This window comes from Alligator mississippiensis, chromosome 2 (genome assembly GCF_030867095.1).
Source record: "Alligator mississippiensis isolate rAllMis1 chromosome 2, rAllMis1, whole genome shotgun sequence".
Classification (NCBI taxonomy): domain Eukaryota; kingdom Metazoa; phylum Chordata; order Crocodylia; family Alligatoridae; genus Alligator; species Alligator mississippiensis.
Genome location: NC_081825.1, coordinates 2,709,448 through 2,727,656, shown reverse-complemented (window position 1 = coordinate 2,727,656; position 18,209 = coordinate 2,709,448). Strand labels below are relative to the sequence as shown.

At 52.5% G+C, this 18,209-nt stretch overlaps 1 protein-coding gene and 1 pseudogene across 1 annotated transcript in view; one reads left to right on the top strand and one right to left on the bottom strand.

Moving 5' to 3' along the window:
* Positions 1–18,209, top strand: part of LOC102564300 (zinc finger protein 420) — a 295,266-nt gene that overhangs the window by 83,989 nt on the left and 193,068 nt on the right. The gene's annotated exons all lie outside the window — the stretch shown is intronic.
* The window catches only part of LOC132248241 (zinc finger protein 420-like), a 44,027-nt pseudogene continuing 32,884 nt past the window's right edge, over positions 7,067–18,209 (bottom strand).

Below are 18,209 nucleotides of genomic sequence, written 5' to 3'. Positions count from 1 at the left end.
ACACCCCCCACCCCATCCCCTCCCTGCCGGCTGCTGTCGGGGAACACAGTGGGTCCCTCGCCTCTGACTCCTCCCCGAGCAGTGGCACAAAGTTGTGCCTGTAGCCGCACTCTCGGCCATGCATGCGCAGTTGGCCCAGAGCAGTGTTTCTCAAACTTTTACCTAGCAAGTACCCCCTAACTTCTAAAAATTGTAATAAGTACCCCAACACTCAATTTTGCAAGGGATTTTATATTTACAGACTAATGTGTGCTATATGTTGGAAGAAGGACTGTGCATATAAGGCCGTGATATGACAGATGTCTGACCTGGTGGGAAGGGAAGGACAGATTACAGCAGGACCTGGACAGGTTACAGGGGTGGGCAAATGAAAACAGGATGGGATTCAATACTGACAAGTGCAGGGTGCTGCACTTAGGCATTAGGAACCAGCAGCATACCTATAGGCTGAGGAACTCCCTTCTTGAAAGCACAGTGACAGAGAAAGATCTTGGAGTCATTGATTTCAATGAAACTTGCAGGAATACTAGCCCCTTCTACAGGCAACAAACCTGCCAACCTTCAAGGAGATAGGTGCAGGGGGTTTGAAGAAACTGCACCCCAAAATCTTGAGAGCAAAACGTGTCATGTGTACATCTAAAGCCACTGTGGAGTCAAAACTGCAGGTTTCCTAGCCGCTGCTGATGCAACGAATCCTGCCAAGTTTCAAGGAGATAGGTGCAGGTGGGTTGGGGAAAATGCACCTCAAGCTGCGGACAAGCAAAACTCATGACATGGGTGACAGTTTGTGTTAAGGCACAGCCAGGGGAAAACTGCAGGCCTGCTAGCCCCTGCTGTGGCCACGACGCCTGCCAGCTGTCAAGGAGATAGGTGCAGAGGGGCTCTGGGTTCTGGAGTCCTGCACCTCTGGCTGTTGATGGGCAAAACTTGTGACATGGGTGCTTGTGCAACTGTGTCTGTCTTGGGGCAGGGGTGGGGGAAACCACTGCAGGCCTGGCTGCTAGCCCCTGCTGTGGCCACAACGCCTGCCAGATGTCAAGGAGATCGGTGCAAGGGGGCTCTGGGTTCTGGGGCTCTGCACCTCTGACTGTTGACAGGTAAACCTCATGACATGTGTGGCTGACACGGTGTGTGCTCAGGTGTGCCCTTCCTGGTGCTCGGACCTCTGCACAACATGGCAGTGTGCCCCAATGAGGCCTCCTCCTCCCTACAGCCTCTGACCAGTCCACCACCGTAACCGACAGCATGTGAAAATAACACAGGTGATGCAACACCAGCACCAGCAGCATCTAAGGTAGCCAAACAGAACTGTCACAGAGCCTTTCGTGTTATAAAGGAATTGGCAGCAAGAAGTAAAGATGTTGTGTCGGATACATGTTACTTGTGGTGTGCGTGATGGCCTGACTTGTGTTTTCATGTTTATATGTTTATTATGGAAAAAAAAAACGGAACAGTTGGAGAAATACACCTTAGGACGCTTTCAGGCTGAAAAACCCTTTGTCAGGCTGAGGAGGTTGGTGTGTCTCCTGGTCCTGGATGGTAGGAATTAGTGTTCAAATCATCAGGTCTTGACAATCTCCACTCCAGGGTGCTGAGGGAATTAGCAGAGGTCATGGCAGGACCCCTGGTACGGCTTTACGAGTACTTATGGAGCTCTGGCGAGGTGCCAGAGGACTGGAAAGGGGCCAATGTGGTCCCCATTTTCAAAAAAGGGAGGAAGGAAGACCCACGAAACTACAGGCCCATTAATCTTACCTCGGTCTTGAGAAAATTATCCAGGAGCACGTCTGCGAGGGACCAGCAGGGGAGGTTATGCTTAGGGGCAACCAACATGGGTTCATTCGAGGCAGGTCCTGTCAGACCAACCTGGGGCCTTCTACAACCAGGTCACAAAATCATTGGATGCAGGTCTTGCGGTGGATGTAGTCTTTCTGGACTTTAGGAAGGCCTTCAACAGTGTTTCTCAGCCCATCCTCATTTAAAAATTAGGCAATTGTGGTATCGATGCCTACACAGTTAGATGAGTCACCAATTGGCTGGAGGGCCGCACCCAGAGAGTGGTGGTGGACGGGTCCTATTTGACCTGGAGGGATGTGGGCAGTGGGGTCCCCCAGGGCTCGGTCCTCGGGCCCGCACAGTTCAATATCTTCACCAGCGATTTGGACGAGGGGGTGAAAAGCACCTCGTTCAAGTTCGCAGATGACATTAAGATGTGGGGAGAAGTCGGCACACTGGAGGAGAGGGACAGGCTTCAACTAGATCTAGACAGGTTACAGGGGTAGGCGAATGAGAACAGGATGGGATTCAACACTGACAAGTGCAAGGTGCTGCACCTGGGGAGGAAGAACCAGAAGCAGACCTACAGCCTGGGGAGCTCCCTTCTGGTCAGTGCAGAGGCAGAAAAAGATCTTGGAGTCATTAACAACTCCAAGATGAACATGGGCCGCCAATGTGAGGACACAGTCAGGAAGGCTAACCGCTCCTTGTCATGTGTCCACAGATGCATCACAAGCACGTCCAAGGAGGTGATCCTCCCCCTCTAATCAGCACTGGTCAGGCCGCAGTTGGAGTACTGCGTCCAGTTCTGCTCACCGCACTTCAGGAGGGATGTGTCCAGCATCAAGACGGTCCAAAGGAGGGCCACCCGCATGGTCAGGGGACAGCAGGGCAGGCCCTATGAGGAGAGGCTACAGGACCTGAAGCTGGTTCAGCCTCCACAAGAGAAGGATGAGAGGGGATCTGGTGGCTGTATATAAACTTACCATGGAGGACCAGCAGAGAATGGGGAAGTCCCTGTTCTCCTCAGCGCTACCAGTAATAACTAGGAATAATGGCCATAAGTTGACTGAGAGTAGGTTCATGCTAGACATCAGGAAGCACTACTTCACAGTCAGGACACCTAGGATATGGAACCAACTTCCAAGGGAAGTGGTGCTTGCTCCTACCCTGGGGGTCTTCAAAAGGAGGCTAGATAATCACCTAGCCAGGGTCGTTTGACTTCAGCATTCTTTCCTGCCACGGCAGGGGGTCGGACTTGATGACCTACTCTGGTCCATTCTGACCCTACCAACTTGACCAGGAGTTCGCCCGGGAACTGGCTGAGGCTGCATGCTCCAGGACCATGGTTGTCATGGGTGACTTCAACTACCCAGACATCTTGTGGGAAGATCACTCAGCAAAATCCAAGTGGTCACAAAGCTTCCTATCGTGCATGGATGACCTCTACCTGGCTCAAGAAGTCTACGGGCCAATGAGACGTAAAGCACTGCTTGACCTGGTACTGGATACTGGGGATGACCTAATCGGCAACCTACTGATCGATGGGAAGCTGGGTGACAGCAACCACGAGCTGATCACCTTCACCATCTGCCATAAAGCTGGCAAGTCAGTCAGCAACACTGAAGTCCTTGACTTCAAGGAAGCCGACTTTGACAAGCTCAGGAGGCTCATCAGGGAGGCGCTAAGGGACCACAACCCCAGGGGAAGGGGAGTTCAGGACGAGTGGTTGCTCCTCAAGGGAGCGATCCTCGATGCACAAGTGAATTCTATACCATCTCGGAGGAAAGGCAGCAAGAGGGCACAGCAGCCCCCCTGGCTCTCCAGGGTCCTAGCAGACCTCCTGAGGCTAAAAAGAATGGCCTACAAAGGATGGAGGATGGGATTCACCTCCAAGGAGGAATACTCTGCACTGGTCCAGTCCTGCAGGGAGCAAACCAGGAAAGCCAAGGCTGCAACTGAACTCCAACTAGCTTCAAGTATCAGGGACAATAAGAAGTCCTTTTTCAGATATGGGGGGAGCCGGAGGAAAAGCAAGGGCAACATTGGACCCCTGCTAAACCAGATGGGACAACAGATGCCCAGGAAAAAGCCAACCTATTAAATGGGTACTTTGCATTGGTCTTTCATCAGTCCCATGGGACGCCCATACCCAGTATGGGACAGGGAGGTCCGGGTGAGGGAGATTCCCTGCCCTCCATCAATGCTGACCTTGTGAAGGAACACCTTGAGAGGCTGGACACCTTCAAGGCAGCCGGCCCTGACAATCTACACCCCAGGGTACTCTAGGAGCTGGTGAGCATCATAGCCTGGCCCATGGCACGGGTCTTCGAGAGCTCCTGGCACTCTGGTGTAGAGTCCAAAGACTAGTAGATCAATGTGGTGCCTATCTTCAAAAAAGGGAGGAAAGTGGATCAGGCAAAATATAGGCCCATCAGCCTGACCTCTATCCCGGGGAAGGTCTGAGAAAAGAGGCCATCCTTAATGGACTGGTCAACACCAACATCTTAAGGGATAGCCAGCATGGGTTTGTTGTGGGGAGATCTTGCTTGACCAATCTCATTTCCTTCTACGACCAGGTGACCTATCATCTGGACAAGGGAGAAGAGATTGACCTTGTACATCTTGACTTCAAAAAAGCCTTCAATCTGGTATCCCATGATCACCTCTTGGTGAAATTGGACAGTTGTGGCCTTGGGTCCACCACGATCCACTGGCTGGGGAATTGGCTCCGTGGTCAGACCCAGAGGGTGTTAATTAACGGAAGTCAATCATCATGGTGCCCTGTGACCAGTGGGGTCCCCCCACACTCTGTCCTTGGACGCATATTGTTCAATGTCTTCATCAATGATGTGGACATTGGAGTCAGAAGTGTACTGGCCAAGTTCACCGATGACACCAAACTCTGAGGCAAAGCATCCACCCCTGAAGACAGGAGGGCGATCCAGGCTGACCTGGACAGGTTCAGGAAATGGGCAGACAAGAACCTGATGGTGTTTAACACTGAAAAATGCAAGGTCCTCCACCTTGGGAGGAAAAACCTGAACAATCCTTATAGGCTCGGCAGTGCTACGCTGGCTAGGACTACTGAAGAAAGAGACTTGGGGGTCATCGTTGACCACAAGATGAACGTGAGCCTGCAATGCGATGCTGCAGTCAGTAAAGCGACCAAAACGCTGGCTTGCATCCATAGATGCTTCTCAAGCAAGTCTCGGGACATCATTCTCCCATTGTACTCGGCCTTGGTGAGGCCACAGCTGGAGTACTGCATCCAGTTTTGGACCCCACAATTCAAAAAGGATGTGGAGAAGATTGAGAGAGTCCAGAGAAGAGCCACGCACGTGATCAGAGGTCAGGAAAACAGACCTTATGATGACAGGCTGAGAGCCCTGGGGCTCTTTAGACTGGAAAAGCGCACGCTCAGGGGTGATCTGATGGCCACCTATAAGTTTATCGGGGTGACCACCAGCATCTGGGGGAACATTTGTTCACCAGAGTGCCCCAAGGGATGACGACGTTGAACAGTTATAAACTCCTGCAAGATCGTTTCAGGCTGGACATAAGGAAGAATTTCTTTACTGTCCGAGCCCCCGAGGTCTGGAATAGCCTGCCATCGGATGTGGTTCAGGCACCTACATTGAACACCTTCAAGAAAAAATTGGATGCTTATCTTGCTGGCATCCTCTGACCCCAGCTGACTTCCTGCCTTAGGGTGAGGGGCTGGACTCGATGATCTTCCAAAGTCCCTTCCAGCCCTAATGTCTATGAAATCTATGAAACTATCAAACTATGAATGAAAGACAACTGATCTTCCTTCAAGGAACCAACCAGCTCTGCGATGTCTGGCCAGTTGACAGAGAAGTGTATTCATAGGATGGGTAATATGCATATATAATTGAATTGCTGGCTAAAACTTTGTCTATATGTATACCAGTAGTTGATACTTTGCAATGATCAACAAACAGATCTATTTTGGAACTAAAAGATTCTCATTTGGAGACAGTTTCAAGCATATTCTTAAGACAATATCAATCCTGTTTGCTTGCTCTCTCTTTAGCAGGAACAGAGCTTTCCCTCCTGTTCTTCAGGCAAAGTAAGACTCCAAAGCACCAAAGGATCAGACAAGGCTCCAGTGCTGGACAGACCTGGCAGCACCGAGGGCCACTGAGCAGCTAATGGAGGGGAAGGTTACTGCAGGGGAGGTAGGTGACACGTCCACCTCTCAAGTCACACCACCGTCACCATCTCCAGATTGCTAATGAGATGTCACCTGCCTTCCATTCCTCCACTGACTCATGCTGCCTTTTTTCCACTCAGCTAGAGAAATCCCCTGAGCAGAGACAGTCTGAGCAGGGTGTGGGGCTCTGCCCGAAGACGCAAGGAAGCCAGAGGCAGATTCAGCGGCAGGCGGGCCATGGGGGAGGAGGGGGTAGCAAGTGGCCGGACGTGAAGATGGCAGCAGCACAGAGATGCCAGACCGTGACACTCATCCACCTCTGTGGAGCCCCACAAAGCAGAGGGTCCAGGGCAATCGCCCCGATTCGCCCCTCCTTAGGGACGACCCTGTGGCAGAAATGCCACCGTCTGTGCCCCTCTCCAGAGATCTGTCTCTGCCAGCGGGAGAGGCTGGTGTTGAATTCCTCAGAGTGGGGATCTTCCTTCCTGTCTACATGACAAAAGCCTGGTGCCTCGGAGGTGGATGCTCTGGTCACCTGGGGGGGGGGGAGGGAAAAGCCCCGCTCACGGGCCCAGGTAGCCAGTGATGCTTTTTTAGATTGGTCGGCTTGTGGCCAGCACTGGCAGCTTCGATTGGACTGGGCTGCTGAGGTCAGAGAGGGGATAAAAACGTCCCGGGCCAGGAAGAAGAGGAGCCTTTAACCATGCGGTCACACATATGAATCTGAAACTGGCTCTCTCCTCATAACCGCATGCTCAGAGTGCCCTGCCTCCATAGGGAAACTCCAACCACCTCTGGATGATGCGTGTGAGTAAGCTACTCGAGATCCGACTAGATATTTAGCTTACAGTAACTCAGATGTGAGATCAAAAGGCTACCATCAGCCACACTGGTTTGCTCTACAGGATTCCTCTGAGATTCCTCTGATATTTCCATGATATTGCTCTACCTTTTACCCTGTTTCCACCCTACCCCCTTGACCAACCTGACGGTGGGTGGTTGCACCCAGAAAAGTGCTGCGCGAACAGGCCCGGGGACGAAAGGGTTATGGGACCTTGTTTCTCCTTCTCTTATCTCTCTTCCCATTCACAGAAAACAATTAAGGAGGCGGTGTAACAAATAAATGCTTTACTCACACTTTCGTATAGGTGGTTTCCTTTACAGAATTTTCAAGATTAAACTCGCTGGTGACTTGAGAGCTCTAAACACATTCAAATGATATACTCGGTCATGATGGGGGCGTCTGGGGGGAAAGGGATTTCGTGGACGCAGGACCTCCGGTGAGGGTGATCAGGCCTCTCTGATATGGTGCGGGTCCCCCTTGTGCTTGTGTTCTGCCCCTTTTTATAAGCTACAGACTCAATCAAAATGTGCCCCGTGTATCTGCTGACTTTTAGGGAGCTGTGACTGCCGGCCGTGCAGTCACGCCCCTCATGTAGCCCCTGATTTGCTGAACCTATTTGATCGCGCGTTCATCATAACTCCCTCACACTCCGAGCATAGTTTCCCCTCATGTTTTACATTTGACTGGTGTTTGGTCATTCTCCATTTAGACATGCCCCCTTGACCAAATAACAGATTAGATACCTTGGAGTTCTTAAGTGTGTTTAAGATACAACATCCAACACAAACACAAAGTAGAATACCAACTAAGGGTATTAATAACTGTAGTCATTCAGCAGTTCTATTGTGACAGGGGCACTCAACTCATTTGGTTATGACACCCCTGTAATCAATAAAGTTCTCCTTTGTGACTGGTGTAGGAGACTTATTGAGGGGTGGGTCTAAATTATGCCTAGGAGACCCCTTAGCTCTGTGGACTATGGGAGGCTTTTCTGATAAGTGCCTGACTTGGGGAAGTGCCCCAAGTGCCTGTATTGGGTCTAGTACCCATTGGACGATCAGGCCTGCATTTTCCAAGGTGCGCAGAGCCAGAAGTGAGCCCAGAGCCTTGGATGATGGCAGCGGGAACCCCAGGCTAGCGGGTGTGCTCCAGGGAAGAGGTCGGCCAGACAGGAGGCACCCCAGGGAGGCACTCGGAGCCTGGAAGTTGGCCGGGCGCAGGGAGGTGGGCGGCTCCCTGCAGGAGCGCCCCCTAGTGGCCTGCCACACGTGGTGGCAACGGTGGGATCCGAATATCCTGCTGTATTTGAGGCATAATTTGGGAAAAGGAATAGTCACTGAAATCCCTTGAGCAAACAATTTCTAATTTGGCATCCGGTCACTGAATAGTGTAGATAGTCAGGTTGGCGGACGAGTATGTCCGGATGACTGTGCCTGAACTGAAAGAACTGGCAAAAGAGAGAGGCCTTCACGTGAAGAAAGGGCTAAAGAAGGAAGAGCTGGTTAAACTCTTGTGCACCAGCGAGTCAGAACAAGCGTCAGCTTCACGCTCGTCAACTCCTGAGTCCGACCCAGGAACACACTCCCGCTCATCAAGTCCGGAGGCCGCCGAGACATCACCCTCTGAGGGGGAACGGCAGAGACTCCATGAGCTAGAGCTGAAAAGGCTGGAGTTGAAAAGGCTGGAGCTGGAGGCCCAGCGCGAGAAGGATCAATGACAGCTAGAATTGAAAAGGATGGAGATGGAGCTGGAGGCAAAAAAGCTGGAGCTTGAGCAGAAAAAGCTGGAGGCTCAGCTCCATCTGCAGCCCAATGGGGCAAACGTGAGCACTCCGCAAGCGTCCGGCGAACACCCCAAACCGGACATCTCAGCCTTTGCTCGCTACCGAGACAGAGACAATCCTGCGGTGTTCCTAAGCAACTTCAAAAGACAAGCCCAGTGGTGTAAGGTGCCAGAGGAAAAGATCATGATGTACCTGTCTGCACTGGTAGAGGGCAACATGATGGTGGTCCTGGACAGCCTGCCCTCAGATGCAGCTGATGACTATAATGCCTTTAAAGCTGCAGTGTCTAAAAGGTTCAAGTTAGGACTGGATTATTTTCAGAAAAAATCCCAGCAAGTCATTGACTGATTATGTGGCCCTGTTGGAGGACACATACATTAAATGCTTAGCTGAAGCCAAGGTTGACACTGTAGAAAAGTCATGCCAGCTCATGGTGCTGGAACAATTCTATTTTTGGTGTCCAAGAGAGGTTAAGACCCTAGTCAGGGACAGGGACCCCAAAACTGCTCAAGAGGCCGCTGAGATTGCAGACCGACTGTTGCTAAATCGTGAGAAGCCTCCCTACTCGGGGAAGGAGCAGAAAGTGGTCCAAAGAGGGGGAAGAGAGGTCCAGGTCAAAAAGGGGAAAGAGGGCCACCTTCTGCAGAGAGCAAGGCGGCCCGATTCGGACAAACCACCCAATTCGGAAAAGAGGAGGTGCTATAACTGCGGGGAGCCGGGCCACATGAAGCCCAACTGCCCAAAGCTAACCAATAGACCCAGGCCCGTCAGGCGGGCAACAGCCGTGAGCAGTGAAGGGGGGGCCGGAGCCCCTCTGAGGGGAGTGTCTGTTGCTACAGGATCACAAACTCGGAGGAGGTGATGGCCCCCCACCAGATCATGATCACGGTAAAGGAGAGGACCCTTGTGGGGGAACTGGACACGGGGGCCAGTGTGACACTAATTAATTCCAACCTTGTCTCGCCTGCAGACATAATCCCGGGAAAGACCCTTACTATTCATGGGGTGAGGGCCCACCTCTGACGGCAGTGGTAGTCCGTGCACCCATCGTGTGGAATGACTGTTTAACGTACCTGGAAATGGGGGTACTGGAAGGGGCTCCGGTCCCCATCCTGGTGGGACGGGATCTTATGGGGCAGGAATCAGTGGTTCACCTGCAACCAGAGGTTGAAGGTGAACTTTTTTTGACCCAGAATAGCCCAGAATGTGACGGACTACTGCAAATCTTGCGAGACATGCCAGCGGACGGGCAAAAGTGGGGACAGGAGAAGGGCTCCCCTGCAGCCCCTCCCTATCATCGACCAACCCTTCCACAGGGTGGCAGTAGACATTGTGGGACTGCTGAAGCATAAGACTCGTAGAGGAAGGAAATACATACTGACTAGAGTGGATTACACAATGCGGTACCCGAAGGCAGTTGCCTGCACCTCCATTGAGGCCCCCGTGGTTGCTGATGCCCTCATCAAGGTCTTCTGTCAGAGCCTTCCTTGTCCTGGCGGGTTACTACCGAAGATTTGTCCCGGGGTTTGGGGCATCTGCCGCCCCGCTGCACGAGCTGACCAAGAAGGGCAGCCTGGACCCGGTGGTCTAGAAGCAGGGGTGACAGGAAGCATTTGACACCCTCAAGGCTGCCCTGGTCAAACAACCAATCCTGAAGGCACCGCTCCATGATAAACCCTTCTACGTGGCAACGGATGCCTCCAACGTAGGACTGGGAGCTGTACTCTTACAGGAGCACCAGGAGACACGGCACCCCGTGGCATACCTCAGCCGGAAGCTAATCCCTTGGGAGGGAAGGAGTGCTTGGCAATAGTCTGGGCACTGAACAAGCTGAAGCCCTATTTGTGGGGACAACAGTTCACCATCCTGTCAGACCATGCTAATCTAGGCCTGATGACTGAGGGAAGCTCTTCCCACACTCTGAGCACTAATGTCGCTTCTCTCCTGTGTGGATACGCTGGTGCTGAGCCAGGGTGCATGACCGAGTGAAACTCTTCCCACACTTGAAGCACTGATGTGGCTTCTCCCCCGTGTGGATACGCTGGTGCCGAGCCCGGCTGGAGGACTGAGTGAAGCTCTTCCCACACTCCGAGCACTGATGTGGCTTCTTCCCAGTGTGGATAAACTGGTGCAGAGCCAGCTGGCGGGAGTAAGTGAAGCTCTTCCCACACTCTGAGCACTGATGTGGCTTCTCCCCCGTGTGAATACGCCAGTGCTCAGACAGGTTGGAGGAGTAAGTGAAGCTCTTCCCACACTCTGAGCACTGATGTGGCTTCTCCCCCGTATGAATACGCCAGTGCTCAGACAGGCTGGAGGACCGAGTGAAGGTCTTCCCACACTCTGAGCACTGATGTGGCTTCTCCCCCGTGTGTATACGCTGGTGCACAGACAGGCTGGAGGTCTGAGTGAATCTCTTCCCACACTCTGAGCACTGATGTGGCTTCTCCCCCGTGTGGATACGCTGGTGCACAGCCAGCTGGGAGCGGAAAGTGAAGCCCTTCCCACACTCTGAGCATTGATGTGGCTTCTCCCTCGTATGGATACGCTGCTTCTGAGTCAGTCCGTCAGAGTTAGCAAAGCTCTTCTCACATTCTGAGCATCGATACGACTTCCTCCCTGTGTGGTGCTGAGCCAGGGTGGAGCTCTGAGTGAAGACCTTCCCACACTCTGAGCACTGATATGGCTTCTCCCCCATGTGGATACGTTGGTGATAAGCCAGGTGGGCAGACTGAGTAAAGCCCTTCCCACACTCTGAGCACTGATGTGGCTTCACCCCTGTGTGGATATGCTGGTGCCGAGCCAGGCCGGAGGAGTAATTGAAGTTCTTCCCACACTCTGAGCACTGATGTGGCTTCTCCCCAGTGTGGATACGCTGGTGCAGAGCCAGCTGGCGGGAGTAAGTGAAGCTCTTCTCACACTCTGAGCACTGATGTGGCTTCTCCCCCGTGTGGACATGCCGGTGCTGAGCCAGGCTGGAAGACTGAGCAAAGCTCTTCCCACACTCTGAACACTGATGTAGCTTCTCTCCCGTGTGGATACGCTGGTGCCGAGCCAGCTCAGAGGAGTAACTGAAGCCCTTCCCACACTCTGAGCACTGATGTGGCTTCTCCCCAGTGTGGACATGCTTGTGCACAGTCAGCCTGGAGGAGTAACTGAAGCTCTTCCCACACTCTGAGCACTGATATGGCTTCTCCCCTGTGTGGATACGCTGGTGCCGAGCCAGGTCGGAGTAGTAATTGAAGCTCTTCCCACACTCCGAGCAGTGATGTGGCTTTTGCCCCGTGTGGATACGCTGGTGCAGAGCCAGCTGGGAGAGGTAAGTGAAGCTCTTCCCACACACTGAGCACTGATGTGGCTGCTCCCCCGTGTGGATACGCTGGTGCTCAGCCAGGCTGGAGGAACGAGCGAAGCTCTTCCCACACTCTGAGCATTGATGTGGCTTCTCCCCCGTGTGGATGCGCTGGTGCCTAGCCAGGCTGGACAAGTAAGTGAAGATCTTCCCACACTCTGAACACTGATGTAGCTTCTTTCTTGTGTGCGTGCACCAGTGCCTTGCCAGTTTGGAGAGCTTCCTGAATCTCTTCCCACACTTGGTGCAGTGGTTCTGCACACACTCGTGCTGGGACAGGTCTTGCAAGCAGATGAAGTTCTTCCTGCACTCAGTGCAGTGGTGTGTCTTCCTCCTTAGGGGGATGCACCGGTCCTGGAAGCAAGGAGAAAAAAGGGGTGGAGGTCTTTCCACTCTTGCCACAGCTGTGCCTGACACTTCCCCCTCTGCACATGTAGGTACTTCACCAGGTCTGTGGGGCGCACAAAGCTCTTCCCCCATTGGGTGAAGCAGCGGGGTAGCTCTCCACAATGGGTCTGGCAGTTAGCAACCAGGGCAGAGGCAGGGGAAGCTCTTCCCAAACTTGATGCATACATGGGACTTCTCCCCAGTCTATCTTATCTTGTGAAGAACCAGGAGTGATGGGCACTGAAATGTTTTCCTGACATTCAGCTAGGGCTGAGCTCTGCCCGTGCTTGGAAGTGAGCTCCTGCTTCCCTCCGAGGCCCTCCCCACTGCCTTTGCTTGCATGCAGTGCATCTTTCCAGTGGCTCTTAAGGTCTTTCAGCTCCACCAATTCTTGCTCTATCTAGGTTCCGCCCCTTCTCCACCCTGATGCCCAACTTGAGATGGTACCTGGATCATGGCTACATTCTCCTTCTGCTTTTGGGGCCTCCCCTGAGTCTCGTGCCATGGCTCCTTCTCAGGTCCCAGGGAGTCCATCTCACACAAACTCTCTGGGGAAGTCTGCACTGGATCCAGGTCTGCAGACCCTTCCACAGAAAGTTCCTCTTCAGCTCTGCTCAGCAGCCTGGCACCTCCTGCATGGGGAAGACAAACTCCAGATTAGTTACTACCCTGCTGGCAAAGGGCAAACACTGCTATTCCTTCTACTGGGATGGGCCTCAGAGCAGGCCTGGACTTTGGCATTGTGTTCCCTCAAGAAAACAAGGTCTTCCTGCCAGAACCCCAAGTGCTGGAGGCAAGGGTGGGGCAGGTCCCTGTGCTGGGCTAATGTTCCCTACTTGGTGCAGTTCAGACCGAGACTCTCAGGGTATCTGCCCCAGCTGTCCATATAATCACCTCAGGCCCTGCTGGGACAAGCAGACATGGGACACATGCATTAGGGCAGTGCCTGAATAGCCTCATGCTCTAAGGGGCTGAGGATGAGGGGAGGACGTAGAGATGTGTTGCTCTCTTCTGAGAGGAGCAAGGCTGTGCTTCCTGCCTGCTTCCAGGGAAAAGGTCTTTTGCAGGGAATGCACCCACGGAGCTTTCCTCTACTCACCGGTCCCAGATGGCATCCATTTCACAGGGTCTTCAAAGGGGCTAAGGCCTTGGCATGAACTTGAACCAGGACTATCCACGGAGTCTCAGGCTTCATGACACTCAAGACCCCAGAGATGAAACAGCAAAGGGTGTTACCTGTCAGCTCTGTGTTCCTGAAGGAGCCCTGGCACCCAGCTTGATGGACTTAGAAAGGACTTTTTCTATCCCCATTTCATAAATTTAATAGATTTCATAGACATTAGGGCTGGAAGGGACCTCAGAAGATCATCGAGTCCAGCCCCCTGCCCAAAGGGCAGGAAGTCAGCTGGGGTCATAGGATCCCAGCAAGATAAGCATCCAGTTTGCTCTTGAAGGTGTTCAAAGTAGGCGCTTGAACCACCTCCGGTGGCAGGCTGTTCCAGACCTTGCGGGCTTCGACAGTAAATAAATTCTTCCTTATGTCCAGCGTGAAACGGTCTTGTAGTAGTTTATGAGCATTCGACCTAGTCGTCATCCCTTGGGGCGCTCTGGTGAACAAACGTTCCCCCAGATACTGGTGGTCACCCCTGATAAACTTATAGGTGGCCATCAGATGACCCCTGAGCCTGCGCTTTTCCAGGCTAAAGAGCCCCAGGGCTCTCAGCCTGTCATCGTAGGGTCTGCTTCCCTGACCTCTGATCATGCGCGTGGCTCTTCTCTGGACTCTCTCAAGCTTCTCCACATCCTTTTTGAAATGTGGAGCCCAAAACTGGACGCAGTACTCCAGCTGCGGCCTCACTAAGGCTGAGTACAGGGGGAGAATGACGTCCCGGGATTTGCTTGAGAAGCATCTATGGATGCAAGCCAGAGTTTTGGTCGCTTTACTGACTGCAGCATCGCATTGCAGGCTCATGTTCATCTTGTGGTCAATGATGACCCCCAAGTCTCTTTCTTCCATAGTGCTAGCCAACATAGCACTGCCGAGCCTATAAGGATGCTGCAGGTTTTTCTTCCCAAGGTGGAGAACCTTGCATTTATCGGCGTTGAACACCATCAGATTCTCGTCCGCCCACTTGCTGAGCCTGTCCAGGTCAGCCTGGATCACCCACCTGTCTTCTGGTGTGGATGCTTTGCCCCAAAGTTTGGTGTTGTCGGCGAACTTGGCCAGTCCGCTTCTGACTCCAGTGTCAACATCATTAATGAAGATGTTGAACAGTATGGGTCCAAGGACAGAGCCTTGGGGGACCCCACTGGACACAGGACACCATGACGAGTGACTTCCATCGACCACCACCCTCTGGGTCCGACCACAGAGCCAATTCCCCAGCCAGTGGATCGTGGTGGACCCGAGGCAACAACTGGCCAGTTTCACCAAGAGGTGATCATGGGATACCAGATCAAAGGCTTTTTTGAAGTCAAGATATATGACATCAATCTCTTCTCCCTTGTCCAGGTGATAGGTCACCTGGTCGTAGAAGGAAATGAGATTGGTCAAGCAAGACCTACCCGCGACAAACCCGTGCTGGCTATCCCTTAAGATGTTGGCGTCGGCCAGTCCATTAAGGATGGCCTCTTTAATAAACTTTTCTAAGATCTTCCCCGGGATAGAAGTCAGACTAATGGGCCTATAGCTAGCCGGATCCACTTTCCTCCCTTTCTTGAAGATAGGCACCACGTTGGCCTTCTTCCAGTCTTCGGGCACAACACCAGAGCGCCAAAGTCTTCAAAGATCCGTTCTAGAGACTGGGCTATGATGCTCGCCAGCTCCTTGAGTACCCTGGGGTGTAGATTGTCAGGACTGGCTGACTTGAAGGTATCCAGCCTCTCAAGACACTCCTTCATGAGGTCAGCATCAATGGAGGGCAGGGGATCACCCTCACCCGGACTTCCCTGTCCCGTAGCGGGCATGGGCGTCCCATGGGACTGATGAAAGACCGACGCAAAGTACCCATTTAATAGGTTGGCTTTTTCCTGGGCGTCAGTTGCCCCATCTGGTTCAGCAGGGGTCCAATGTTGCCTCTGCTTTTCCTCCGGCTCCCCACATAACTGAAAAAGGACTTTTTATTGTCCTTGATGCTCAAAGCTAGTTGGAGTTCAGTTGCAGCCTTGGCTTTCCTGGTATGCTCCCTGCAGGACCAGACCAGTGCATCAAGCTTGGGTGGATCTTGTGCAGGCCATGCTGGGGCTATGCGCTGTTGGCAGTGGCGGAGCAGGCATCGCAGGGCATGTGGGCTCTGGGTTGTTGTGGGGTGGGGACAGGGGCTGACTGGCTCAGTTGGGTTCATGCAAGGCACTCCCATGCACACCCCACATACCCTTAAACCCTCCCACGTAAACCCCATAACCACACCATCCACCAAACAATCATACACCAAAACAAAGCCCACGCCTACCCATACCCTACCCTACATGCCCTAACACTCACACCTACAAGCCTCTGGGGGAAGCCCTATTCACTGCTACATGCACACAGCACACACACCCCAAATCCCCACAAACCCCAAGCTCACCTACACATCCCCACAAACCACCCATACACACCCGCACACACCACACATACCCCAACGTTCTCTCCCACATCCTATATATACACATGCACACAAACACCCACAGCCCCCCAGAAACCCAATACCCTCACACCCATACTCTTTAGGGGTGCACCAATAAGAGATTTTGGGGGCTTCTGCTGCTGTATACCCCCTGGGAAGTTGTGGGCAGGCAGCGCATATGTCCCCGGATCCACAGTCAGCACCCTGCAATAGCAGCACAGGGCAGGCCTGTGATTTCCAGGTCCTGCTGGCACTGCCTATGTAGCTTTACTGACGGCAGAGTCAGGTGGGGGGGAAAGCCACAACTCACCTGGCAGAAGGCCCTCTGATCTTGAGATTTCCCCAATGTCCTCATCATCACAGACCCAGAGCTTCAAATGTCCTCGCTGAATGCTGCAGATTAAGTCAGGTGTGGGACCTTGATATCCTGTTTGGGCAGTAGTTAAAGAGAATTTGTGACTGGGTACAGGATGCAGAATCCAGACGGGATTTGGGCAATGGATCCAAAGAATTCAAGGCGTCTACTAGGGCCTTGATGGACAAGGGAGGATGGGCATTTAAGATGAAAGAAGGCACTGCAGGGACAAGCCTTCAAGAGATAACAGTCCTTCTCACCCAGGCGGATGAGGAATGCTTATAGGAAAACAAAGCACCAATTACTCCTGATTTAGAAAGGGCATTAAACTGACAGAGTCACCAGGGACAGGTAAGGAGATGCATGAGAGGAACAGGAGGGACACCAGTTCACCAAAGGTTAGCGTCAACCTAGTGAGGGGAGGGGTTGGACGTGTTTAAGTCAGCAGGCCCAGAAGATCTTCCTTCAAGGGTGCTGAAGGAATTGGCCTGTCTCACAGCTGAACAGCTGGCACAACTGTCTGGGCACTTGTGGTGCTCACAATAGGTCCCAGAGGACTGCAAAAGGGCTAATATGGTCCCTATTTTCAAGACTGGGAGGAAGAAAGAGCCGGGTAACTATAGGCTGGTTACTCTCACCTCTATCAGTTTTGGGAAAAACTGTGAAAAAATTATTGAGGGTCACATTTGTGAGAGCCCAGCAGAAAAAATAATGTTGAAGGGTAACCAGCACGGATTCATAGCAGGTGGATCCTGCCTGACTGACCCTGTTTCTTTTTACAGCTGTGTCACAAAATGATTAGATGCAGCAGTCGAGGTAGATATAATTTATGTGGATTTTAAAAAGGCCTTCAACTACGGTGTCTCATCCCATTCTCATACGTAAACCAAGCAGCTGTGACGTAGACAATTACATGGTCAGGTGGGTGGCAAATTGGCTTGTGGGACGCACCCAGAGATCAGTGGGGGACGGGTCGGTATTGACCTGGAAAGGTGTGGGCAGTGCAGTCCCCCAAGGTTCAGTCCTTGGGCCAGTGCTGTTCAATATCTTCATCAGTGACTTGGATGAGGGTGTGGAGAGCACTCTCTCCAGATTCACGGACAACACCAAATTATGGAGCAAAGTAAACACACTGGTGCGCAGGGAACGGATTCAGGTGGATTTGGACAGAATAAGATGCAAGTTCACAAAGATAAAAGCATATTACTGCACCTAGGGAGAAGGAATCTCCAACAGGCTTACAGATTGGGAAATGACTTTGTAACCATCACAGCAGTGGAAAGGGATCTCGGAGTCAAAGTTGACTCCAAGATGAACTTGAGTTCTCGATGTGATGAAGTGATCAATTAAGCTAACCGCACCGTATCACACAGTGGCATGTGCACCATGAACAGATCTAGAGAGATGATATTTCCCTTCTATGCGGCACTGGTCAGGCTGCAGTTGGAGTACTGCATCCAGTTTCAGGTGCTGCACTTCAAGAGGGATGTGCACAAGCTTGAGCGGGTCCAGAGGAGGACTACTTACATGGTTAGGGGACTGCAGGCAAAACTCTACAAGGAGTGACTGAGAAACCTGGATCTTTCTAACCTCTGCAAGAGAAGGCTGAGAGGTGATCGACAGACCGTCTACAAATTCATTGGAGGGGGGCAGCAGGAATAGGGGATATTCTGTTTAGCAGGGCACCCCTTGGAGTAACGAGAAACAACAGCCACAAACTGACGGAGAGCAGCTAAGTTAGACGTCAGGAAGAACTTTTTACGGTAAGGGCTGCCAGAATCTGGAATGGGCTTCAAGGGAGCTGGGGGTCTCCCCTACCTTGGAGGTCCAGAGGAAACTGGACAAGCACCTGGCTGGGATCATCTGACCCCGGTGCTCTTTCCTGCCCAGGGCAGGGGGTCGGACTCCATGATTTCTTCCAACCCTAACC